Raw genomic sequence first — 27122 nt, forward strand, 5'->3', positions numbered from 1 at the left:
GGGGACGATCAGTAACAGTAGGATAGAGGTGGAGAGGCCAGCCCAGCTCTTTGGGCTAAGTTGCAGGAGAAGGGGCAGAGGAGTCAGCTGAATGGGGCAAGAAGCACCTTGTTTCCTACAGTCACACCTCCATGGCAGCCGCAGGAAGGTCCAGAGGCTATTTACTGGCCACATTTATCTTCAGCGTGCCTCCTCTTCACACAGTTTGGAGTTCCTAGAGTGGGCCAGAGGGACTGAATGGAAGCATCAGGAAGCAACTTTGCAACTGTGAGGATTGTAAGGACCTCTTGAATGTGTTGTCAAGAGAAACTGTCTCCTCCTGGGGAATATTCTGGTTGTAAATTACAGAAACTCATATCAACTCAAAAGAGATTACCGTGTTGAATAAGAGTCCCTGAATCCACTCTAATAAGATGTAAATAAACAAGAAGATATAAGTAGATAGGTAGATACATAAATAAATGATAAGGGAAAGCTTTTACAGTAGAATACCAACTAATAAATATAGAAGAAATAGTGGAGATAGAAGATTATAGTAATAATTCAGACAGGAATCTTTAATGGATGCTAAACCTAGTAGGAACGGGTTTGATGAAGAACAGAATATTGACAATTTCAAAGTATCTGCCCACAAATTACTTACTAATTACAAAGGGGAATATAGCAACTTTACATGGAGAAACCTGGCAGACACTTCCTTAAACAGGTAATCAAAATTAATATCACTGATGACAAGACACAGGGACATCAAGTGCCTCCAGATGTGTGTTGAGCCTTAGGACAGCATCCCTATGTAGAATTCTTGCCCAGAATGTGTAACCTGAATCTAATTATAATAAAACATAAGACAAATCTAGATTGGGGAATATTCTACAAAGCAACTGGCTAGACTCTTCAAAAATTCCAAAGTCAAGAAAGACAAAGAGGGGCGCCTGGGTGGCTCAGTAGTTTAAGTGTCTGACTCTTGATTTTGGCTCGGGTCATGATCTCGTGGTTCATGGGTTCGAGCCCTGCATTGGGCTCTGCACTGATGGTGTGGAGACTGCTTGGGATTCTCTCTCTCCCTCTTGCTCTGCCCCACCCCTGCTCGCTCTCTCTCTTGCTGTCTCTCTCTCTCTCTCTCTCTCTCAAAATAAATAAACATGAGAAAAAAAAAAGACAAACGTTGAGGACTTGTTCCAGACTAAAGGACACGAAAGACACATGACAATGAAATGCAATGCTTGATCCTAAATTAGATTCAGAACCCAGAAGCAAAGATTTGAAAATGGACCCTGCATTAGATGATAATAATGTATCAATTTTCTGTTGAATTTTCTGATTTCTGTGTATTGTGCTTATATAAGAGAATGTCCTTTTCTTGAGTTTTTCTGGAGCAAACATTTGCACCCACTGGTCCAAGAAATGAGTTTGTAGGAGAGTGAAAAAGATTATTGGAAGTCAGGACTTGTTTGGAAAATCTGGTGTTGATGGCTCATACAGTCAATTTTATTCTGAGATCAGTTGTCTACAAAACACGAGTGGGCAAGAGAGGGAATAATTTAATGACTTGAGAGGGTTATTTATCCTTCAGCAGAGAACAAATGTTGTGTGGTTTAGGTCAACTAACCTAGAGACACTCTTTTTTGTCCCTTGAAAGCTAGTGTTCCCTTCAAGAGTGCTCTGACTTCCTATTAGGAAGCTTTATAGTGGAATTCTGGTGTAGCAAACAGATTCCCTTGTCAAATGTGGTGCTGTAAGGATAAATGCAGCGTTGGCATCTCTTTTCAAAAAAAAAAAAAAAAAAAAAAAAAAGAGCGACCGAGAAAAGAGCCTTTGGAGTGTTACAGTTTTTGTTCTCTTGGGAACAAAGAAGGGGAGCCCAGTTTTTCCTCCCTTGGTCATCTGTTTTGTATAAGGTACAACAGAAATATTAGGGGCTACATTTGTGGTCTGAACTAGAGTAGAGGTTAAGAAAATCTGTCAGTATTACAGAGTATCATTTACTACCTGGACCTCAGACCTTGGTGAAATCTTCTCTGGCTCAGAGTAAACCATGTGTGCTTTTGAGAGAACCTATAAGAGAGAGGCCTTTGAGAAAATGGATGTGCATGGAAGAATGTGTGTCTTCTGAGATGAAGGTTTTGAAGCCGGGAAGCTTCAGTGCTATTAAGTGCAGGTCTTAACAGCTTGGATGTCAGCCTTGTTGCTATCACCGAGGTAGCAGGTCCGTGTACGGGCTCTGGGTTTATAGCTACGACAGTCCATTAGAGCTGATCAATTGTTAATCTGGGTTCCACTGACCTCTTGGCAACCCCTGCCAGTGGATTGTTTTTATCAAAAAAATTTCAGACTACCATCTGCTCACAGTGAGATAATGCTAAGGACGTCCCTGTGCTATTAGCTCAGGAAGAGCAGAGGGAGCTGGGGGGTCTGTTTTCCTACAGAAAAAATAAAAGTGCTTTTGTGAAATTTCCTCAACTTTGTAGCTTCAAGTTGTAGCTCCCTCCTCTTTGTTCCCTACATAGAAAAGAAGTGATAAGGTCTGCCTCTTATTTCAGGTTAAATTGGAGCCTTTGCCTCGTTGCACCATTCAGGAGCTTTGGAAGTGAAGAGTTTGTTTTCCATTGGTAGAATCATCAAAAATTACCACAAGAAAGTCATGTGTCTTTTATTGTCAGGATTTTATTTTTCATTTAAATTTTGTCTTACAGTTTCTCTAGAGGTTTAACATTTTTCTCATGGGCTTATGGCCTTCACATCATCAGTGTCCTTTGTAAGGTCCGTAAACATAGAATTAACCGTTCTTGACAAAAACTGTACTGGGGCAACAGGTAAAATACAACGTTGGAAGGGTAGCATGTGTGAACAGCCCACAATGCAGTGTCCTCCATGGAAACCAGACCTGCCTGGTCATCTTTAGTGGCTGGAAAACTTGACTGTTGACACTGGGGTCAGTTCAGCCCTCTGGCTTGTCCCTCTCTATGGGAGGCCTGTGGGTTCTAGATGGGCCTTACCTTGGTTTTGTCCTCTATTCTCTGGTATCTCTCCCTTTGGGCAACTTATAATTGATATGAACAGAGGCTATGTTAAAATGGCATCTTTGCTTTTTTATTTTGTGCTTTGAATTAACATAGGTTTTTTTTTTAAATATAAAGCTTATATGAGGTTGATAATTGTAATGTGAAGAGTTGAAGAAAAGAACCTGTGTCTTAATTATCACATGTGATTATTGTAGCGTTTCATTATTTTGATGCCAAACCCAACTGGAGTTAGGGAGAGAGTGGTGGGAGCAGACCCTAGGCCGGGTTATCCTAGCTACTAATGAATTTCCAGAAAACTAGGTCTACATATATAGTAGAACTTGGAGAGAATGCTTCTCCCCAACCTTGCTTACTCTTTCTTTTTGGGTTTTTCCATTGGCAGCGAAGAAGATGGAAAAAAAAAGTCCTTTTGACAGTTTACTAAAAACCTGCTTATCTTTGAACCGCAAACATATTTTCTTTGAAAGCTGTCTCCAATAAGTGCCAATTGCACAGAGCTGGTGCACAGCAGAAAAAAAATGTGGTTTTGAATTGTGTATCCTGCAGAAGCCTTTTCCATTGCAAAGTTTTCTATAATAATTTTTCTTTGTTATTTTGTAAGTAATAGGAAAATAAAAAGCCTGGTGATATGCAGAAGGATAACAAAAGTGTAAGTGGGAAGGAACTGGGGAACGGAGTGTCTTGAACGTCCCTCCTTGTCATCCTCAAGCCTCAGACACCTACCTTGCAAACACCGTGGACTGACTTCAACGTTGGGGTGAGGGATTTGGAGTGGGAAGGATGCAAAGACCATGAGGGGAAATCTCCCAGCGGTTGGGCTGGTGGGACGCCAGCCTCCATACTTGTGGGGCCGCTTCCCATGGCCACCTCCTGGCCACCCCTGGTGCAGCATGAGGTCCCTGTTGAGGGAGACCCAGGTGAAGGATGGGGGCCCGTTTGGGAGCCCCAACATCCTCCGCTGTAGGCCACCTGTGTCACCATTCACTGGGAGGAGGAAGCCTTTCCTGGAAAGGATTAGGAAGGGCAGTGGAGCATCAGGGCAGACCTGTCCTTTTCCCTGACAGTCTTTCCCTGCTGGCCAGTGAGGCATTGCCCTGGGGAAACCCGCACGTTGTGGACGCAAGCCAAGGACGGCTTTAGTAGAAGTTCTTCCCGAGCGGAGGAAATCACAGTCCTCAGGGGCTTTTATAGTTATTCCTGACAAGCCCCAGTCTATCCTCATCCTTTTTGCCTGAGCAAGGGGTTGGCTCCTTGCAGAGGGAGGAGGTGGAGCACAGAAGCCCAGGCCCCGGAATTAGAAAATGGTGCTTTTCATAGAGGTAGCGAATTGACTTTCTGTGCATAAGCAAGAAGGAGAGGGGTCACATCTATAGGAAAATAAATGAAAACAGAAGGAGATTTTCACACTTCCTATTAAAATAAGTGTTCCCCCCACCTCCGCCACTTTTTTCTGATCTAACTTCTGAGAACATGCCTATTGTTTTTTTTTTCTTTCTTTTTATCAGCTTGGCAGGGGGTCACAGTCTGCATTTTAAGATATTACATTGGGATGTTTCTTAGGGGCCACATGTCGTCTATGCACAAGACTGATGTGTAAATAGTTTCCCAAGAATCCTTAAATGTGAACATTCTAACATCAAAGTCACTCTGTGTACACAATTGTACTTGTTCATTTGGTTAGAACGTTATGACTTTACATAAGGTCAGGGCATGATTGAGCTTTGTGTTAATCAGTTGTCTGGTAGTCACATGTTATGCACAGGACCCCGACTGTTGGTCATGTGGAAGTGGAAGAAGGGGTGGCAGGTGGAGCCTCAGCTTGACCCAACACAGAGAGCCTTGGCCTAGAGATCTTGAAATGTCGGTTCTAGTAGTTCTTGTCTACCCAGACCATTTACATGCTCAAAGATCTGCTACTGTGGTCTCTTTGCTCATCCATGAAATGATGTACTTGTAAGGTCCAGATGATTTCTAAGGTTTCATCCATCTCTCGTGGGCTGTGAAAATTCAACAAGTAGTTGTCCATAACCTCTGTGTCAGGCACTGTGCTATGCATATGGCCACGAGTGCTAAGCCGATGCTGTCCCTGTTCTCACATAGCTCACCATCTAACAGCAGCGACTGATATTAAAACTGTGGTGACATAAATAATTATTACATTTGAATCTGATAAATGACATGAAAGAGAAGTACAGGGCATTATCGCAGTGCACAGCTAGCAGACCTCCCCTAATCTGTGCACCTAGTTCAAGGGACCTTGGAGCAAAGACTCATCCGAGAGTGGGTCTTGATTGAGTGGAGATTCAAGGTTTGCCTCCATCACAGCTAGAAGAAATGTCTCCAGACACAGAGAACCCATAATATCTTTATTTTCCATAAGTGCAAAATTAAAATTATTTGATCTGTTTTCCATATGATAATTTTTCTCACTTCTGAACTCTGATGATACTTTATTTTTGCCTCTTTTTTGATGCTTACCGTTTTCTGTTCTGTTAATTTTATTCACGTATGTCTATTTTTTGCTTAACTTAACATTTAGGACTGAGTACAGGACTGGGTACATGTTAGACCCTGTTCTAGGTTGCGGGACTTCCACAAACTGAGATGTGACCCTTATAACCCAGGAAAATTCTAATCTATCTTTTTAAATGTATGCATGTGTATGTATGCATAGTGTGTGTGTGTGTGTGTGTGTGTGTGTGTGTGTGTGTGTATGTATGGTTGCTATAAGGATTACAGTGAGCATCCTTAAGTGTACAGTGTATCTAGACTTAATTTAGTGTATGAAGTACCACTTCACCTGGAAAAAGAACTTTTCACCAGTGTAATTCTACTTAACTACCATTCTTTATGGTATTATCATGTATTGTACTTCTATGTGTTATAAATACCATAATAAATGTTATTTTTATTTTGTTTTATTTTTGGTTTAATCAGCTATTTCCAAAAAAAAAAAAAAATTAAATAAGAAGAAAGATAGCAATATATTTACCCACACATTTTCCATTTCTGGCACTCTTCATTCCTTCCAATGGATTTGAGTTTCCATCTGTTATCATCTTGAGGCTGAAGAACCTCCTTTAGCTCTTTTTAATTAAAAAAAAATTTCTTTTTTTGCATTGCAGGTCTGGGAGCCACAACTTCTCTCAGCTTTTGTTCATCTAAAAATATCTTTATTTCACCTTCAGTTTTGAAGGGTAATTTTGCTGGTTATAGAATTTTTATTTACGTTTTTTTTAGCACTTTGAAGATATAATCCCATTTTATTCTGATCTTTAATGTTTTAATGATATGTCAGCCATCATTTTTATCTTTATTTTTTATCTTTTTTATCTATTTTTATCTTTATTCCTCTATACAGTAAGTCATTTTTCTTTGCTACTTTCTTGACTTTTCTCCTTATCTTTGATTTTCAGTGTACTGTATAGTATGATAAGTTAATGATGTTTCTAGATGTGATTTTCTTTGTATTTATTCTCCTTGGAGTTTCCTGAGACTGTTGAATATTGTCACCATGTTTGAAAAATTTTTAACAATGTTTTCTTCAAAATTTTACTTACCCCATTCTCTTTACATTTCCTCCTAGCACTTAAGTCACATCTATGTTGGATTGCTTAATATTGTCCACAGGTCATGATAGCTCTTTTTATCATTTGTTTCCAACCCATGTTCTATTAATTAGTCTCCAGGTTCACTAACCCTTTCTTCTGTATTCTCTAATCTGCTGTCAGACTCTTTCATTGATTTTATATGTTGTATGTTTAGTTCAAGAATTATCTTTTTTTTTAATTTTTAAGTTTATTTTGAGAGAGAAAGAGAGAGCATACAAGTGGAGGATGAACAGAGAGAGAGGGAGAGAGAGTCCCAAGCAGCTCCACACTGTCAGTGCTAACATCAAGAGTTGGATGCTTAACCAACTGAGCCACCCAGGTGCTCCAGTTTGAGGATTTTCACGAAATCTTTTTTATAATTTCTCTTTCCTGCTGAAATTCCTAATCTATGCACTGATTATAGTCATATTGTTGTTTTATTTAAGTCCTTAAACATACCTAAGAGCTGTTTTAAATTTCTTCTTTGGTAATTCCAGCACCTGAGTCATTTCTGTTGACTCGTTTTTTTCTTTTGAAGTGAGGGTTTTTTCCCCCCTTATTCATGTGTCTGGTGATTTTTCATTGTATGCTGGACATCATAATTGTATCTTTGATTTTTATAAATTTTCTCATCATAACTTAATTCGATCCATGTGGTAGGTGTTCTAAAAATAGCAAATTTATTGAATTTGATTAAATTAGTAGGAAACACTTATTGAAGAGATGAAGAGACAAAATTATATATCATATAGCAGGAAAGCCTCCAGTGATTTGATATTCTGTATTCTAACATCACCTAAACAGTGAGTACAAAGACTTCTTTGTTCCAAAAGTACCACAAAAGATCATTTTCTAGCTGAAAGAATAAGTGCATTTTTGTTGATAAAATTAAACTGTAAATTTTGTTTCTCAAAACCTTATCATTTTTATAGCTTAATTATCTTAGTACAATTATGTGTTCTAAATCCAAATAAAGGTGTTAATAAATTTAAAGACAAAAAATGCAACTAAATAGCAAAAATAATTGGTTTTGTTTGACCAGTCATCTTACTTTATAGATCAGAGGGGGAATATTGCATTGTTTGCTCCTTTCAAAGTTATTTTTTATTTGCATGTACATTTCCATATTAGTGACCTTCTTTTTTCTTTGCTACTTATGTGTTTAGAAACTCTGGGTCTTTAATTTAATTTCATTAACAATCTAGTAAAATGCCTGTGTGTTTTCCTCATTGTCCTAGTTTTCCTTGTCACAACATTCTTTTTTTCTATCATGACCATCTATATCTCAAATTGTAGGTAATAATGGTTATAGAAATGTGAATTACTGCTTTTGAGAGCACTTTCTTTCATACCGAAGTCATTGGTTCTTTTGTGATTCTTTTAACTTTTGGATTTTCTCAACTGGCATTTCTCAAAGCTGGGAATATTTACTTAAGATAAATATTTGCTTAAGACACATTTGTTTTAAATAATATATTTTAAACACATGAAACACCACCAGTTTAAACTTTATTGACCATTCCAATTTACAAATACTTTTAAAATTTAGTTAATTATTTTCACATGCACAATCTGATTGTGGTGTTTCAGACATCAGCCAGTTTGGCTAAAGGGGACATTTTGGGACACTAGGGCCACCTTGGTATATCCACATTAATGTTAGGTAGACACTTGGTGGTTCTGTTAATCATAATATTCAGAGTCCCACAGAACATTTACAGAAACCTTAGTGTCTTTCATTAAGATAGCTAACTGCAGAGGTCATTGGCAGAACCCAGAAATTATCTTGGATCTTTCTCCAGAAAATTCTTTGGCAGCAGTGGCAGTGTCCGTAGGTTGCTGATTTTTCACCAAGGATCTTTGTGGTCTAGGCATTTGGCAACTGCTATCGATTTTTTAAAGTAAAACTTGAACTTGGTGGCAATCCAGAAAGTAGGCAACTCAACAGAAATTTTCTAATCTCACTTAAACCTGTTGATTAAGCACCTAATATATACACAGGTGAATTAATTCTCACCTTTTATACTTTCAGGTTAGTTTGTGATGTGGTTTTCATAATGCATACAACATGGATGGATTTCCCTTATGTATATGTTTCTAACTATATCAGTAAGGTTATGTTTAATGGTTTCTATTAAATCCTTATATCTTATTAAGAGATTTTTTTTTTCATTTCATAAGTTTCTGGGTCAGAATTTACCAGAATTTATCAAAGGATATGGTAATCCAAATTCTTCAAATTGAAATTTCTTACATGACTGACAACTTTAGGACATTTCTCCTTGCTGGTTAATAAACATGAATAGAATATGTTAACTATGATAAGAATAATAGACACAAGTATGTATTAAGTGCAGGCACTGGCTTAAGTGCTTAACAGGCATTATTTCATTTATTTTCCTTTCCATGATTCTGTGAGATAGATACTGTTATGATCTCTGTTTAATATATGGAGAACCAAGATTGAGAGATGACGTGATGTGTCCATGGTTTTACAACAGTGAGTGAGTGAGCCAGAATTCATACCCAAGTCTGATGGCCCTAAAGACCAGTAAGTTATGTGGGGTTATGGAGCCACAGGTTTTAATATTGACCTTAATTTTCGCTGGACAACATCTTGTAAGGAAACAAATTTAAGATGAAAGTTATCATGGGTTATTGAAAAGGTCTGTCAAATTCTTCAAAAAGAAATACTTTAGAGTGGTAAATTCTGACCCAGAAACTTATGAAATGAAAAAAAAATCTCTTAATAAGATATAAGGATTTAATAAAAATGATCAAACATAACTTTACTGATATTGTTAGAAACATATACATAAGGGAAATCCTTCCTCACCTGGAAATTAGATCTATCCTCTGCACAGTAACCGCTGTGACCTTTTAAGATGTAAATAGGGTCAATACATATTTGCTTATTACGCCTACACTGTTCTCATACTTAGAATACAAAATGAGCTCTCCATATACCTACAGAGTACTACACACTCTACTCGAGATGTGCATTAACAGGCACCTCCAACTGTGTCTTTGTGCCTTCTCTGCCCCTGACTCATTTTCTTCTTTTCCTGGAGCACACCAGTAGGGTTTGCTTGTTTGTTTTCTGTTTCCTCCAGAAAAACATGAGCTCCATGAGGGCAGGCACCTGACTTGTGGTTGATGTCCACAAGTACTGATTAGAATTAATGGAAATTTCTAATGGTAATATAATTACTAAAATCCACAGCTGACTGGTGATCACTAGGCTTGTGCATTCTTAGTAATTCTTGAAGCTGTCATCTGTTTATTTTCATTGGAAAGAAATTTGATCCTTTCTTCAAATAAATACTAATGGCTTGACCAGAAGTGATTTAATTATTGCTGTAATATTCAAAGATGTTTTCATATATTAATGGCAGCCATTTATTGAAAGAGTTGGCTTTTGATATCACTTGTAATAAATTCATGAATTTGCTAATTTTCCTCATGCAAATAATAGTTTTCTGCCATTCAATATGTAGTTACAAATATATGAATATGCTAATTAAGTATAAACTAGACAATTAATTATATTTATTGAATATTGTATTAAACGAATGTACTTTTTTTATTAAACAGGTTATTTATTAAACAGGTATGTACTTGTAGAAAAACATGTTTAAACTTGGAAAGGAGAAAATTTAGAAGGGAAACATGCTCTTAAAACTTGGGTTTCCTCTTTGAAAAGGAAATCATCTGAATCTTTGTGTCTACCAGAAAGTGAACTTCTAACATTATCATCTCCTTGGAATACCTGTAATAGCTGTAACAGTTAGCCAGTCCCTCATGAAAAATCCTAGATCTCGTTGCACTTGTCCATAGCAAAATAAAATAGCAACGAAATAAATAAATAAAATTGAAAACAAAACAACCTTTCTCATGTTGGGGTAGTCATTAATGGTGGGAAAAAATATTCTTCCTTTAAGTATTTCATTAGGTAGCCAGCAGCCTGGAAGTTTTGCTCATCAGCTGTGTGACCTTGGGAAAGTCATGTGTCCTGCCAGACCTCATGTTACTTCGTGTTACTGGGGACAGGGGTGTTGCTGGCTTGATTTTCCTTCCTGATCTAGAACTACCTAGGTCAATAAGATTGTGACATTTCACATGAGAAGGATAGCAATCATTTGTCCTTAGGTTGCATGCTCATTCTTTTAGGGAATCCAGCAACTTCTAAGCATAACCATTGTTGTAAGGGAAACATCTCTGAGAATAAAATTCTTTTTCTTGTTTTCCCTCCTTCTAAATAGATACAAACTTTGTACTTTAAACTTGAAAAAGGGAGAAATTTCAAGAAAAGATAGCTTGATTGGATTATTTCCAGATGCCCCCATAAATAATTTAATTATGTTAGATTTAAAGAGGTTCTTATGAGTAATATCCTTTGTGTGTGTGTGTGTGTGTGTGTGTGTGTGTGTGTGTATGTGTGTATGTAGGAGCACATGTGTGCAAGTGTATGTGTGTATGCATGTATGTATGCTTGTGCGATTGCATGTATGTATGTATGTGTGGTATGCGTGTGCATTTATGTGTGTATTTGTATATATGTTTGTATACTGGGTATGCATGTGTGTATGTATATGTGCACATGTGCATTTATGCATGTGTATGTGTGTGTGGGGGGGTGTGATTTTAGGAACCTAACTGTGGAACCGAAATGACTTGCTTCACTCCACCTTAGTTTTCTGTAGAGTTAAAGAAATTCAGAACCAAATGAAACCTTTGCTCTGACATATTTGGAAGTGATTATGTTGTGCATATGAATGTGTTCATAATTTATACTTCTTCCTAAAAGGTTTCAGGTGGCTGAGAACATACAACCACCACGAAGAAAACTTTTTTCTAGGTTTTAGAAGCTTTTGTCATCATTCTACATCATGAGATTGGCTGACATGTAGTGGTAGTTCTGATTCAAGGAAGCAAGAATGGAGAGGAGGAGACGGATTTACATTTTCATAGTAATATTCTCTGAAACTCAGGTCAAGAGCACAATGAGCCACAACCTACTTTCATCTGGTCAAAATGCTTTTTTGATTATGAGGAAATAAAAGAAGATTCATATTATCTGACAATTAAGAATCTGGATGAGCTGTCCAGAGAATGTCTTCTAAAGGGTGAAAGACACTGGTTTCAGTCTTGGCCTTTTTTCTTTACTAGTGATGAGACCAAGGGCAAATTCCTTAGCCTGTTGGACTCTTAGTTTCTTCTTCTGCATAATTCGGTTGGTGATACTCTCCTTAAGGGCATCAAACTTCCATAGGGGTTTAGACCACACGAGGTATTTAGCACACTGTCTAGTACAGAAGATGATCCCAGTTTGGGGTAACCGTTAGCATCATTGTGATTATTATTTTGGCCAATACTCTTGAAATGCAGAGAAATTAATCCCACTTGTAATTGCATATGTGGTCTCTGCCTCCTTTGAGGACCGTGAGCTCTATAAGGCAGATACCACATCTGTTTTCCGGCATTATGATTGGGCTAAGGCACACAGCTGGCACTCAGTAAATACCTGAAGAGTGACTGACTGGGGGAGAAAAATGAAGGATCATCTCAAGAGTTAGATACCCATTAGGAAGGAGGTTAAAAGCATCACTTGGCAAAGAGAAAAAATGCAGTGCTGCTGGAACTGGTAGTAACTTTGCAGCAGGAAGGCTGCCCAGGCTTAGAATCTGAGCCGTTTCCAGCCTCTTTGGGAGGCTGGTGAATCACAGGATTGGGTGTTTTGTGTCCACCCAGGGGCTGAACTCAGATCACCTTTGGCCATACCTGTGCCCTCCTGGGTACGCATGGCGGATAGTCAGAAGCAGGGAGAGCAAAAGACGTGGAACAATATCCCTTTGTAATCATCAGCCGGTTTTGGAGCACGAGGCTAACTAATTGTGCAGTTTGGTTTCATTGTTGTCTAAACAAGTTTCCTTACATGTCAGATGAGAAACAAACAGGAGACTGCTGCTAGGACATATTTTATATTCCTGTTCTAGTTTCATTAATAGCTCTAAAGGAAATCTCTCTTGTAACTACCTTGAGTATTCTGTCTTCATTATTAAATACCAGCCATTTTTTATATCCTACACCTCTTTTTGACTCTCTGTGCCAAATTTTTCTGTGACCTTCTAAATAAAAAATGACATTGAACTATAGAGCAGGTGGTTTTCTGGGAGCATGCCTTTCTCATTTAAATTTCCAGAAGCACCACCATGCTCTTAGAAATGTCTTTAGCAGGGAGAGATGTCTGGAATCTATGTCTTTATTTATTTCACTTCAGAGACAACATTAACTATCAGGTTAATAAACTCAGCAAAATTCTCTTTAGTTGGGAGCCACCTAAATGGACTTTGTGCGTCTCTTATGTCATAACCTCAACTGCAGGTTTTAACCTTGAATCTCAATCACACCCCCTGCCAGGTCCACATCCTGCCTCAGGATATCATTCCAGAGGAGTCACAGGATCTTGACTCAGAGTAAGAGGTGTGACTTAAACTTTAGCCTGTCGGGTGAGGTAACGTTTGGGGGAGGTTGGTGTTATTGCTTCCACTTCATGAATGATAGAACTGACGGTTAGAAAAGTTAAATAAATTACCCGGTTACATGGGACGATGTGGTGGACCTAGGGTCGGAAATTAACTGGTTTTGATTCTATGAACAGAGTATTAACACTTTCTAGAAAGCATCCTTTGTTTATGGATATTTATTTCCCTGGTCTTTCTTAGAGCTGGTGTTGAGTGATTGGAAGTTGTAATGACTTTGGAAAGCAGACTATCAAAGGCATAGGTTGAATTCAGTTGAGTCAGGTAGGTGTTGTTTTTATTTCCTTGCTCCACTGGGCTATGTACAACATCTTCTGCAGTGTTTGATGCTATTGTTGCTATTGTTCCTACATTTTCTGAGGTCACCCTTTACAGTCCACGGGATGCTCTCCCCAGGGGGTACGGAGCTCTGCTCTCAGATGAAGCCAGAGGCACCTCTGGAGAGATGTTGCTGCAGTGAGCTTGTTGATGGTGTGTGGGGACATCTGTAATCTACAGCATTTCTGTACCAAGGGCCCTGAGTATTTACTCACTCACTGATTCATTCATTCATTCATTCATTCATTCATTCTTTTCTTGGATCCACCTGCCAAGGAAAAGATTTCAGAATATTTCCTCTGAGCTTTGTGAGAGCAGGCAGGAAGCCGGCAGCAATTGGAGGTGCCTGATGCAGTCTGTCAGACACGCTGTGCTCTCTTTGTTTCTTTCCCTTGCCTTTTTTCCTCTCATCTTTAAGTCTAATAGACTAAAGATGGGGAAAAGGTGGAGCAGGTGACTCCTGCTCCTGAGCAAGGAAGTCCTTCGGCGTCCCTTGGGAGTGTCTGCTGCTAAGATTCAGGTTACTGATGTACGTTCTTCCAACGTGGCAGCATCCAGCTCTAATTTGAAAAGTTCACCTGGACTCCATGAGGGGAGAGCTGTTGTTGTCGTATTTGCTTTTCTGAGAGAGGGAACCATTTTCTGCTGTATGGTTATCATGTTGAGGGTTGAGAACCCAGGCACGTTGGCGATAAGGATTTAATGAATACATATGAGAAGAGGAGATTCAGGCCACTGAGCAGCACATTGCCCTAGGCCACTTCCCATTTCAGGCTGGTGAGATATTTAGGGGAGTAAATTTCAGATGATCATGGAAGGAAAAATATTCAAGGGGCATTGGGGTGAGAGATACATTCTCATCTGCGTTTTCAACAGCAGGTAGGTGGTGCATGTCACTGACAACCTTGTGCATCACCTCTCAGTTTTGTCCGTTGTCTTTGTTTTTATAATTCACTTATAGCTTTAAAAAATATCATTAGGCCTGCCCTTGTGTTCATTATTCCACATGGCAGAGAAGATGTGCTTTTAATTTATTCTTTGCTTCTAATTGTAGTGTGTGCATGTCAGGGTTCACTGGCTAGAGAGAGAATGAGCCCTGCTTTTGTCAAGCAGATAATTGAACCTGGTAACGATTACTGTCAGAAATCCCCTGGGGTTGCGTTCATCCCTGTCCATTGTCCCTCATGGTGGTTTCCAGCATCTCGTGTGCTGGGACCCTGAGGACTTTCCCACGGGAAATAGCAAATCAGAGTCTGTGTGCTGCAGACCCCGAGTGCACTAACGTCGGTACCTTTTTTTTCCGGGTTTGTACCGGTCTCTCGTGCTAGGGACTTCTGAAGAGAACGTTTTTCAGTTTTGAAATGTTTAAAGAAATGTTTGCAGTACAGGCAACAAAGGACTAGTATCAAGGATAGAGACAGAGCTCCTCATACCGATAACAAAGATATAATAAAAACTCTGTCATAATAAAAACTCCTTCATATCAATTCATTGTAAAGAAGGAGCAGAAAAATGGGCAAAAGACGTGAACAGTCACTTGACAGGAGTGGAATCACATGGACCAAAAAAAGGTGCTCAGTTTCACTGATAAGCAAAAGCAAATTAAAGCAGTGAAATACCATTTTGACTGATCAGTTGGCAAAGTAATGGAGATGAGGATGATGATGATGGTGGTGGTGATGGTGATGATATCAGAGTGGGTAAGGCCGGGAACAGTGGGGCTGTGCTGGTACAGCCACCCGACAGGTTGGGTTTGCAGAAGTTTATAAAACTGAAAACGCACAGACCCTACGAGCCATCGACCCCACATCTTGTGTCTGCTTATAGAAACACTGCCGTGTCTACTTGTGCGGGAAAGGCTGAGACAGTGGCATATCCGTGCAATGGGATTCTAAGGGGTAGCTAAAAGGAATGAAGCAGATATATACAGGTAATTGCAAGGATGATGTCCAGAACATAGGTTAACTTTAAAAATCAAAGGCAGGGTTAAGAGCTATGTGTACAATACGATATAATTTAGGTTAAAAAGAAAACGATCATACAGATAGTGAGTGTTAATATATGTCTGTTATTATAGAGGAAAGGTCTGTTGGTTGCACCTGGGGAGGGGCCTGGTATTAGCACTGGAGTCAAAGGGGATGTGATTGTTATCTGGGATGCTTCTTATTTTATTACAAAAAAAAAAAATTGGGATAATCAAAGTTGAATTGTAAAGTTTTCTTTCAAGAGAGAAAGAAGAGATGGGTTGGTGGGCAAAGACCCATTAGTTGTGCTGCGTGCCTTGCAGTAGCTCCCATTGAAACCACTCCTTTTCATTCTCTTTATAAGGCCTCAGGATCCCACCGCCCTGGAGGGTTCTGGCAAAGATCAAACGGGATCTGTGTGCATCTTGCCCTCCCCTGCATCCTGGGCCCTGAGCATGGTGCCTGGCACAAGGCTGGCCCTGAATCATTATGTATCGGGTTGGCAGCAAATGTGAAGATCTGCCGTGGAGGGCTTTGTTGACCACGGCTGCAGGCATGTAACCGGTGATAGATTATTGTCATCTGCCTTGCTGTCAGAGGTGTCCTGGCTTTTGATTCTGGAGAGCCCACTCTGTATGTAGGTCTGGGTTTACCTAAGCCTCCATTTGCTTTCCTGAGCAGGGTGTCTCTTAGTCTGTGTAATAGAGGGGCCTCCTGCCCCTTTGTTTGAGGGCTCTCTGTGACCTGCCAGGGAGTGTTACAGCCAGAGCTGAATTCTTGGGCACATAGGGCCCCAAGCTTGGTTTAATGCTCTGCTGTTGCTATATTGCAGTTATTTTTTAGAATTAATTTGTTTATTTGTTTTTGAGCCCACAGCACATTCTTTCTGTTAATTGTACATTTGGGCCTGACTTAGTGTGTATAAATTATACATCAACCTACATAAAAGACAAAAGGAAATAGGATATGGTGACTTAAATAGAAATATACTGAAAATATTAAATTATGTACTTTGGCAAAATGTTACAATTTTCATTCTTCTTCCATTTCATTGAGAAATAATTTACATACTTGACTGTATAAGTCTGAGGCGTATAGCATGATGGTTTGACCTACGTGTATTGTAAAATGGTTAGCACAATAGATTCAGCTAACATCCATCTGATTTTTTGTCATCCTTACATTGGTATCTGCAATCTGCTTGTTTGGGTAATGGGCCTCCTCTTCCAGGTTTGCCTTGGCAGACTCAGTTCTTCAGCAGTCAGCCCAATGGAGGTTTCTGGGTGTGACTGCTGGGAATGTGTTTGGGCAGGTGGGACCTGCTATTATCTCTTTTCAGGAAAGGCAACTGCGAGAGCTCTGAGGACAGGGGTGGGGGTGTGCCTGGGTGACAACAGCTGGGTGGCGTTGTTGGCCCGGTCCCCCACCCGAGTGACTCTGTAGGAAGGGCGCTGTGCTGGCCTGGATTCTCTGGTCAGGCTTCCGAGACGGGTGGGCCTGGGCGCTATGTTCCATGTTAGGTGGGGCTATGAATTAGCTTCCCTGCCCTGGCAGGGTCTCAGGCCACGGCCCAGGGCTTGTACAGCTCATTGTTTGGGGGCCCGAGTTAGGCCCGAGTGCGCACCGATTTCCCTGGTTAGGGGAGGCCACCGGTTTTGCTCTGCAGACGGGGGAAGCCGTGGCCTATGCTCTGTGTTCAGAGTGCCACTGTCTGTAGGGCCGCTGAATGGGCTCTGCAGCAACCCCTGTGCTCTGTTAGGTTCCCGGGTCAGACAGGCCGAAGGCTCATTTCAGGGAAGGTCACGGCCACAGAGTAGACTCCCTGCCTGCCAGAGGCCGGGGGAGGAGCAGCTCTTAACCCAGCAAAGGGCTTGTTGTCCTAGCTCGGGTCAGCTCGCAGCCCAGTTCCCTGGCTGAACGGGGCCACGGGCCTTGCTCCGTCTGCTCTTCCCTCAGCTTGAGTGCCCCTGGGCCACACAGCTTCCAGGCGTGGTGCCAGCCCTCTAGTCAGGAGGGGCCTCCACGGTGGGCGCGGCTACGTCTCAGCCCCCTTGCCCGGGTGGGAGGTGGGGCACCATCCAGCCTCCTCTCAATTTCCCAACAGGCTCTCAAGATAGGAGGGGCCAGGAGCTCAACCTCAGCCTTGGCTATGCATCAGCCTTCTTGCCTGTGCACAGCACGGAAGCCCGCATGCCCAGTGCTGGCTGTGCCCTGGGGGCGAGGGGGATCAGCTCTGCCATCCTGCCTCTTGCACACGGCTGCCAGGAGTTGTGGCCAGCCCTTCTGGTCACATGGGACCAGAGCAGCTGGGGCTGTGACTCAGCACTTTGCATGAGTGGGGGCAAACTGGTCTCTGGACCACCCCAGAGCCCACCCCACCAAGATCTCCGGTCAGAGTCCGCCCCTGACTCGGTTGTGCAGAGGAAGAGAGCCGCCGGCTGGGGTCGCCGCTTGGGCACTGCGGGCGGGAACTCGGTCCACACGTGCTGGTTGTTGCCAGCCCCTCCCCTTCTTCATCACAGTCTGATCCCCAGCGTCTGGGCCCCGAAGATTCCCCTGAAGTCCCCGTAGTGTGAGATCAGGGTAGGGGCTCCCCCAAAGTGACCCACGATGCTGGGGAAGGTTGGTTGTCACCCCTGGGCTTTCCTTTCCAACCGGTAGGAACCGGAGGCTCTGGGGGATCTTCCTTGGGGTGGTCCTGCACTGGCCCGGGGGAGGGGAACGGGGTGCATGTGGAACTGCTCCTCTTACCCCCTAACGCTGTCTGTCTTGGTCTCTGTAGTGCGGGGGTGCTTCCCCCTTCTCTCAGTGACGTCTTGTTGGTGAGTAGATGTTGGCTGTTCTCACGAGGGGAGCAAAGTCAGGAACAAGCCATGTCACCATCTTAGTGATGTCAATACCCTTGAAAGTCTTAATAAATTTTGAATGAGAGGCCTGTGTTTTCCTTTTGCATTGTGCCCTCCCGATGATGTAGCCAGTTGTGGTTAGAGCGACTTCTGGTACCTGCCCCTGGCCAGGCAGGGAGTACACCTGATGAGAACCCTGGACCCTGGTTGGAAGAGAAGCTTTTGGCTCATGGCCCCAGAAAAAGCAGACAGCTCTGATGTTGAAGCAACAAAAGGAGCTCTTTATGGCAGCCCAGACTTTCATGTTTCTCAAAGGAGACCATGGAATCTGTTTGTGTTTTCACCCGGAGGGCAACAACCACTTTCTCCTTTTGTGCCTGAACACATGTTAAATGAGGACAGTTCCTGATGGGCCTGCCCCTCTCTGAAGGCAGGCTCTACTCCATGGCTGATGACGATGATGAGGCTTTCATCCAGCCAGTGGAGGTCTCTGGTTTGCATTTCAGTCAGGTCCTGAGCTGCAGACGGAGCCAGGACCTCCGGCGGGCTCTGCACGCTGTGCGACGGGGCCAGCGGCCAGGAGGCAGCCTCTGCCGCATGCCCAGCAGCTTCTGGACTGCCGTGGTCCACGCACTTGGATTTCTCCACACGGCCACTGTTTACCATTTCCATCATCTCCCCACATTCCTGCATCTCTACATCCTTGCGTCTCCCGTATCTTTGCACCTCTGCATCCTGGCATCCCTGCCTCCCTCACATCCTTTGCATCCCTGGACCCCCACATCTCTGCATCTCCATACTTCTGTGTGTCTCCATCCCCTCGTCCCTGCATCTCTGCACCCCACACCCCTGCATTTCCTGCATCTCCGTATCCCATCTATCTTATTCATGGAGCTGGACAAGGGGACGCAGGAGGAGGAGATGGGACGTACCCATGGTTGTTCCTCCTGCTTGAGGAGGCAAGCCCCAGTGTTCTGTAGTTTTAGTGAAGCGAAACTACAAGCGACACTGAGCTCCCTGAGCTGCAAGCGACACTGAGATCCCAAGCCCCAGGTCATCCCATAGCTCTGCTTTGTTACCCAGCATAGAGTCCAGCCTTTGGGAGATGTGATTCATTGAGTGATCCTCACTGCTCTTCCATGGACCTAGATTGGAGATGGACACATGGTCTCTTTGGGAACCCAGGTTTCAATGGAGAAGTTAAAATCAGCATATTCTTAACCTTGGGTACATTAGCCACCCCAGGGCACATTGGAGGTTGGTTGGTTGAAGTGAGAGTTAAGTTGGTCCTCTTGGTCAGACAGTTGAATTTAATGACTATAACACGAGTATATATATCCTGGACGACTCTCCAGGCACATGTTGATCTCTGGCGTATAGTGGGCAAGAGGTATGTCTGTGTCATCGATTTGCTAGTTGGAGAGAGCTGGTAGACACATTTTTATTTGTATTCTAAAGATGCAGGGTGTTTGCAAACTTTACTTCAGACACCAAAGTCTCATTTAAAATATACTTATTTTTCAAGAATGCCATAAAATAGCAATAATTTTATAGCTCCAAATTATTTTGATCTTTTTCAGCCTTCCATCTTGGTTATAAACTGTACTTTACGTGTCTGTCATAATATTTGCCTTTCCATTCCTTTTAACGGGTTGCGATATTTTGGAATCAATTATGCAATGCTTTTGTTTCTCACATTAAATAACCACCAATTCTTTCCTTAAATATTTTGAATATTGAAAATAATTTCTTAGGTGACATTAATTATGATGCACATCCCTGCTGAGCTATTCTTCCCTGGTGATATTAACGATAGTGTTTTGGCATTCCTGACTGGCTCTGTCATTAACCCATCATAAATACCAGCCCCAATTAATGTGCAGAAGTGAAATCAGTTGAGGAGTGAAATGTATGTGCAGCAAATAGAGAGTAGATGGTGTGTCTTTCCCTGGGGAACAACTGAATTTGTCAAGTGTCACATCTGAATTCTTAATGGTTTTCTTTGTGAAAAAATGCATTCTTTGATTTTTTTTTCATTTTACAAAATAATCTGTAACCACAGTTGGCAGTGATGTCTGTTTGCAAAATCTTACCCTTTGATTTCTTTCCATTCCGTTAAGTCAGAAAATCCTTTTTTGATTCAAAGATATGCCGTGTAGCTCCTTATTTATGTGTCTGCTCATATTCTCTCTACCTCTGTGTCTTCTTTTTACTCTTGATTTTTTTTTTTGCCTTTTCTGTCCTCTCTCTCATCCCTCCTCAATCTTTATCATTCACTCCCTCTTTTCCCTCCATCCTTCTTCCCTCCCTTTCTCCCTCCCTCCCACCTCCCTATCTCTCCTCGTGTTCTCTTACCCTCTTTATTTGTTTCAGAGTGTTGTCAATCCCCAAATAGTTGGGGACTATTTGTTTATTTGTATACTGTACTCAGCTCAGGATGAACTTGAGATGTTTACTGCCTTGTCACTTGGCATTGTAGAATGTCCCCAAGTCCTGTGCTTGTGGGTCATCAGTACATATCTGTTGATGAGTAAAATTTCTTGTAAAACAGATTTTCCAAAGTGTATAACAGAGGGCGGTTTTTTTAAATTTTTTTATTCTTGTCTTTTTTATTTATTTATTTTTTTTAATATATGAAATTTATTGTCAAATTGGTTTCCATACAACACCCAGTGCTCATCCCAAAAGGTGCCCAGAGGGCGGTTTTTAAATTAGCAACCGTCTCAGACACGTGTGCTTCCCTTGGGTCTCACATCCAACAATCAGCCGTTCGTTTGGTTGCGTAAGATGCACAGTGGAGGGCCTCTTCCATTATTGCCATGTGCTTGTGTGGGCTTGGAGTTCGGGATCCAAAAGTAGTTACTATATCTCCAAGTCAAGATACTTTTGCAAGTGAAAGAGGAGCTTTTGATAATTACTGTTGGACTACCCTGGGCAAAAATGGTAGGATTGCCAGGTAAAATATAGGGCACCTGGTCAAATTTGAAATTTAAATTCAACTGGGCATGCTTTGTTTTTATTTGTTCTCCTGGCAGCCCTATTTGTACTCATAAATACATGAGACATGCTCCCTGCCAGCACAGAGTTTACAGTCTAGTGATCCTAACTCCAGACTTGACCTTGGGCACTGTCCTGATGACTCCACCTGTCAGGACAATGCTGGTAGGTAGATGGTGCTTTCCAACTTAGCAGTGGGGAATTGGTAGGTTAATACCCTCCCCAAGGTCAGACATTAGGACCTGGGCAGGCAAGGTGGGAAATGGGGACCAGGACATCAGATCCAGCTACCTGCCAAGGCTTTGCCCTTCCCCCACCACACTCTCCTGCCTTCTGACCAGCATGTGACAGCAGTGAGCTCCTTTTGCAGGGTTTTAAGAGGTCTTGCCGAGAAGTGAAGAGCCTTCAACATTACTTCCCCACTGTTGGATTTTTTAGGCAGCAGGAGGCAACCAGCTGTTTTCACTGTATCAAACCCAAAACATGTCACACAGAAAAAATGTCAAGTCATTTTGAAAAATGTCTGAAGCATAATACGCTTGACAGGGGTGAAATAGCATTGGCCATAGTCACGTAATTACTACCTCAGTGTTTGTTTATGGTGCAGTCCTTTCTTCTTCCACTTGAATTATTTAAATCAATCTGAGCAACAGTACAGCTTTCTAAAACCCAGGTCTCGGCATGAACATCAGTTAGATAGTCTCAGGTTCTTCCCACCCTTGTTCCTTGCCAGGTTGACTAAGCAACTTAGTTTATTCCGTGTTCATATCTTCAGACTAAACCCAGACAGACTTATTGAATTAAAGTAAATCAAGGTCACCTATTTTTTTTTTTTTTTTTCTTTTCTTCCTGCAAACAGAAAATGTTAAGATAGGCTGAGGCACTCTGGTCCAAGATCTGATTTGAATTGGAAGTTGCAGGAGACATCATAACATTACGATCCACTAGATGTCGCTGCTGACTCACACCAGGGCCCCTGCAAGCCCATTTATGGATGTTTTAAAAAGTCCTTAAAACTGGCAAGCCAGAGTTAAAAATTTGGAATTTCCAAGTATTTCTTTTCTTTCTTTCTTTTTTTTTTTTACCTTTGACTTTTTAATATCTTCTTTGTGTTCATCCAAATGAGCTGCCTTTCTCTTTTCAGTGATCTTTACCTTTCTAAATTTAGCAAAAAGCAAGTTGAGGAGGATAAGAAAGGCTGTCTTATCGAAACCATCTTGCTGTTTGTGTATGTTGTTTTCCAGGATTTTGTGAAGCTCTTCAGTTTGGTTAGTGTGTATTCGCTTAATGTATGTAGTTAATGCACATTTCTTAAATCCAGTGAAGGTGATTTTCCTTTCATGGATCTTTGCTTGATTTACTTTGAGAAAGGAAAAATATGTCTTTGCCATTGGGCAAATGCCCCTGATAACAGGTCAAATACCTCTTGCAGTCCAGAGAGGCTGAATCTTTGGTCAGCCATTCTGGCTTAAAGACTCAGGATGGAGGGGTGCATGCTCCCGGAGGAAGACGAGATGATTGGCCATAGGGGTTATGAAGCCAGTCCCTCTAGTACACAGAGCAAGTTCTAGACTGTGCAACAACAACAAAAACAGAAAGACTAGCAGATGCTATAGATTTCCACTCCTAATGAACGACATTTTTCCCCCAGAGCATGGCTAATATGGAATGGGATCCTCAGATTTAAAAAAGGAATGTTGAAAGTGAGTAAGGTTAGCTTTAATCAACCAAAAAAAAAAAAAAAAAAAAAAAAAAAAAAAACAAATCATAAAACTAATTTTCAGAAAAGCTGGAGACCCATGGAAAGTTCTTTTGTAACTATTATAATGACAAGCAGTTTTTTCCTTTTTATTCTTTTTGTTGTTAAAGAGTAGTCTCCTCTCTTAAATAGCAAACCACCTGATTGGAGGGGGATGTTAGAACCCTATATTCGACTGGGAATTTGGTCTAGATCCTGTCTTTACAGGAGAGCCTTGTTATTGTAGTACCTCCTATAAGAGAGTCTTATGCTTTTCAGCTGTTGCTGGGATTTAATAAAAGGACTAGGAGATCTTCTGGGGGTTATACCAGTGATACTTCATGGACAACTGTGTAGTGAATGGTAATTTGCTAACCTCTACTGTCCATCTCCCCTGTCTACCTTGGTACTCAGCAATACAGAGTCCTCTAAAATGTGAAGTAGTTGTCTTTTTCCATGGAGGTTATTGGAATGGTGGAATGGAGTATTTGCTTGAGTTAATTTTTACATAGTCTTCTATGCATTTCATTATATTGCAGAAAATTTAACATCCATGAAATAAGAATAATGTAATCATAAGAGGGTTTGATCTCCCAGTCATTGGAAGAGAAAGACCCATGTTCCCTGATTATAATCTGACATTCTGTTTAGAATTTCAGGGAATGAATGCCCTGTAAATGTCTACTTGACTGTACTGTGGATCGAGATTGGGGAAAAAGAAGCCGCAATGCAGTATCAAAACACAAAATACTTCCTGAGTTTCCCCACAGTATGAATTAATCATATTTAATACTAATTATGTCCTTGCTACACAACAACTTCCTGTGTAAATTGTGGGAAAATGTGAAAACATTTCCAAGCCCCAAGCAAGTTTTAAAATGAGCTTGTACATGTGAATTTGTTCTTTGCTACATGTTCCTTTCGATACAAATTGTTCTCTGCAGAATTACCAAGATGTGGTGTCGCTATTTTTCACTTTCAGAAAAATTACTGATATTTTCCCTCCCCTTCAATCAAAGTGCTAAAAGTAGTGGGGTTGGGTCAACAATACAGCTTTGATCGAGTTGTTGGGCTCACTTAGAATTATTTGTGCATATATTACAAAGATCCCTAGTGAATTGTTTGACTTTTGTAATTTATAACTCTTTGTCCCTGGAGGCAACATTTGGAATTTAAACTACCAAGTAACCATTTTTTATGTCTTTGATTAAAGCTCCTCTTCCTATTCAACATACTCGGAAGTTGACCTAGTCCTAAATATGGTTTGGTTTCTTGATGGGTCTTAGGTATTCTGGGTCCCTCAGATGTTTGCAAGGTCCATGCTGCAGGAAGTTCTCAAACCAGCCTGACCCTTGGGTGTGTTCCAGATCTGTAATAACCTTGGTAAGACCAGCACTTTCAAACTAGAGTAAATACCTTAAATCTACGAAGACTCGGTCAATGGAGGATTTCTCTACACTTTTTGAGTAATATGGAAATTTGTTTGAGAACTCATTCTTTCATACAATAATATATATTTATTATATACATATGTATAAACGCAGATGCATTTCTGTCGCAAAGTAAATTCTAGAATACCGTGTCATTGTGTAAAATATTATAAATTAAATTTATGTCCTTGAAATAAACCTAACCTTGTAGCTTTATCAAAATATGTGCTTATAAAATGGATTGATAAATTTGGTTGTTCAAACCTCATGTCCATCCATAAGGGACTCAGATAAATTACAGCCATCAAAAGTATCATGAAGGTCAATGTTTATTAATGTGGAAAGTTGGCCATGCACATTCTCGGGCAAAACAAAATGAAACAGAAAGTGCAATGCCTTGTGCTTTTGTAGTCCCGTTTTTGTAAATGTGTGTATTTATAGATGCATGTGTAAAAATCTCTATATACCACTAGACTAGTAGAAATACACCTATTTAAATATTTTTAATTCTCTTGTGTCTTCTAATTTTTCAGATGAAATTATATTCTATTGTCAGAAAATAAATAAGGAAAAAACTCTATAGGGGATAAACGAAGGTCGTATTTATTTTAGATCTTTCAGTTCACTGGGTGTTTTCAGTTGCCGATATCAAAACATAACTAGAGCAGAAAATGCAGATGCATTTCAGTAACAAAGTGAATTCTAGACTACGGTGTCATTCTCCAAGATATTGTAATTCATTTCAAAGAAGGAGGAACATGCTCTTTTCCTTACCATCTGTGAGTTTTCCCCTGGAAACAAAAGCACTGAAATCGCTTTCCTGAAGTGTCCCGTGCCAGTAGACCCATTTCATGTGTTTCTTTCCATCCAGTCTTGGTTAGGATTCTGCTAAGGCTTTATCGAAACATTACACATTTATTAGGAATGTGAGGCTTTTGGCATACGGAATTCTGTTGCTGTTTATTACTTTTTTTTTTTTCCTAAATCACTTCAGGCATTAATTTTAAGAAAGCCTTCCTGGATTCAATTTATTTTAATTAAAATATAAAATGAGAAAGAAGTAAAGGTTGACACTTTGGGAGGTTCTCCTAACAGGCTGTCTGCATTGTATCTTCTGCGCTCCAATTACAAATGAAGAACCAAGGATTACTGGGTCTTGCTTGATGACGTAGCCTTTTGCTTGGGCTAAAATAATTAAGTGGAGGAATTCTTAAAAAAAAAAAAACAAAACTCAAAAGGTTTTAATTAGGGTAGGCTAACACATTCTAATCAGAGTATCGTGGAGCTGACATTTTGATTCAAAGCAAAAAAAAAATGCACACAAATCCACTTATGAAATGGATAATAAAATAACTCTGTGTTGAGCTTAATTTGGCATTGGAGGTGGGGGAAAGCAGGAAGGAATATAGATTAGTGGGATAGTTATCAGGGTTGTAAGTAGCCGGGGATTCATGTACTTGTTCAATGTCTATCTCTCTTTCCAGTTACGTAAGCTCTGTGAGAATGGAGACAGTGTCTGTTATGTTCTCTGTTGTTGTAACTCCAGGAACTAGCCAGTGCCTGCAACTTAGTAGATGTTCAATAAATAAATACTAGATGAATATATTCTGGAAATGGCGAAGCTGTCCTCTTCAAGTATTTTTGCCAGGAGTTGATTTTCCTTTGATAAAATGTTCCTCAGCCTTTGAAAAATTAAAATTTGAATTCTGCAGAGTAATCCCTCCTCCTTGAGAAATTTTAGAATGTTAATGACCCATCGATTTGCAGCAAAGATGGAAGAGCCTCGTTACACCCAGGTCCTCCCTCTTACAAATAAAAGACTCTAGAAATCACATAAAAAATGAGTATAGGAAGACTTTGGAGGGTAGAAAGAAGAAGACAGATGGCTTAAGGACCTTCACACATGAGGAACCACATGGTTGTAGGTCCCCTGGGTTTCCTTATTTCTTGTCATACGTCATGTACAGAGCACTCCAGAATCTTCCCGCCTGGACCTTCAACAAGCACAGACTACAAGGAAAGTCACTTTCCCTTAGATGGAGGACCAATAAAAGGACAGCCTAATAGCAGAAAGCCACTTTGGCAATATTCACCCTACACCAGCCAAATACTAATGGCAAAAATCATCCTTCACCTCCCTATAGTTTTACCAGGGCCAAAGAGAGCTGATCTCCCACATACCTGCCTCTCCCTGCCGCCCCCCCCGCCCCGCCCTGTGCTCCCAACCAGCAGCATCATGCAGCAGTGCTTGAAGTGCTTCAGCCCCCCTACCCAGTGGTGTCAGGAGACCTGAGCAAGGATGTAATCGCCCATTCCCTGCCTAACTGAAGGAGGCAGTGTAGGCTTGTCTCACTGGTCAGAATTGAGCAGGGACCTGGTCTCCCATCTCCTGCTTGGCGCAGTTCAGAGTGAGCTGAGCCTCCACCCCTGCCTGGCATCAACAAGACTAAGTGAGGCAATACAAATTGAGGGTTGTTTGCATTCTCCTTTCTGCCACCCCAGGGTGGCGCTAGCCTCCCCCCTCCACGCCCACGCAACAGCAACGAGGCTGAATGAGATGGTGTGAAGCAGAGCTACTTGGCACTCTGGTTCGGCCCACATCTGTCAGTGCCGGTCGGGTCCCCTCTGACGTCAGTGAGACCAGCCAAGATGGCGTGAGGTGGGGCTGTCAGTT

The 27122-nt window shown here is 41.2% G+C and overlaps 1 protein-coding gene across 2 annotated transcripts in view; it reads left to right on the plus strand.

Annotated features, from left to right (window-relative positions):
* Positions 1-27122, plus strand: part of CACNA2D3 (calcium voltage-gated channel auxiliary subunit alpha2delta 3) — an 895877-nt gene that overhangs the window by 251794 nt on the left and 616961 nt on the right. The gene's annotated exons all lie outside the window — the stretch shown is intronic.

Source organism: Panthera uncia, chromosome A2, assembly GCF_023721935.1.
Source record: "Panthera uncia isolate 11264 chromosome A2, Puncia_PCG_1.0, whole genome shotgun sequence".
NCBI lineage: Eukaryota > Metazoa > Chordata > Mammalia > Carnivora > Felidae > Panthera > Panthera uncia.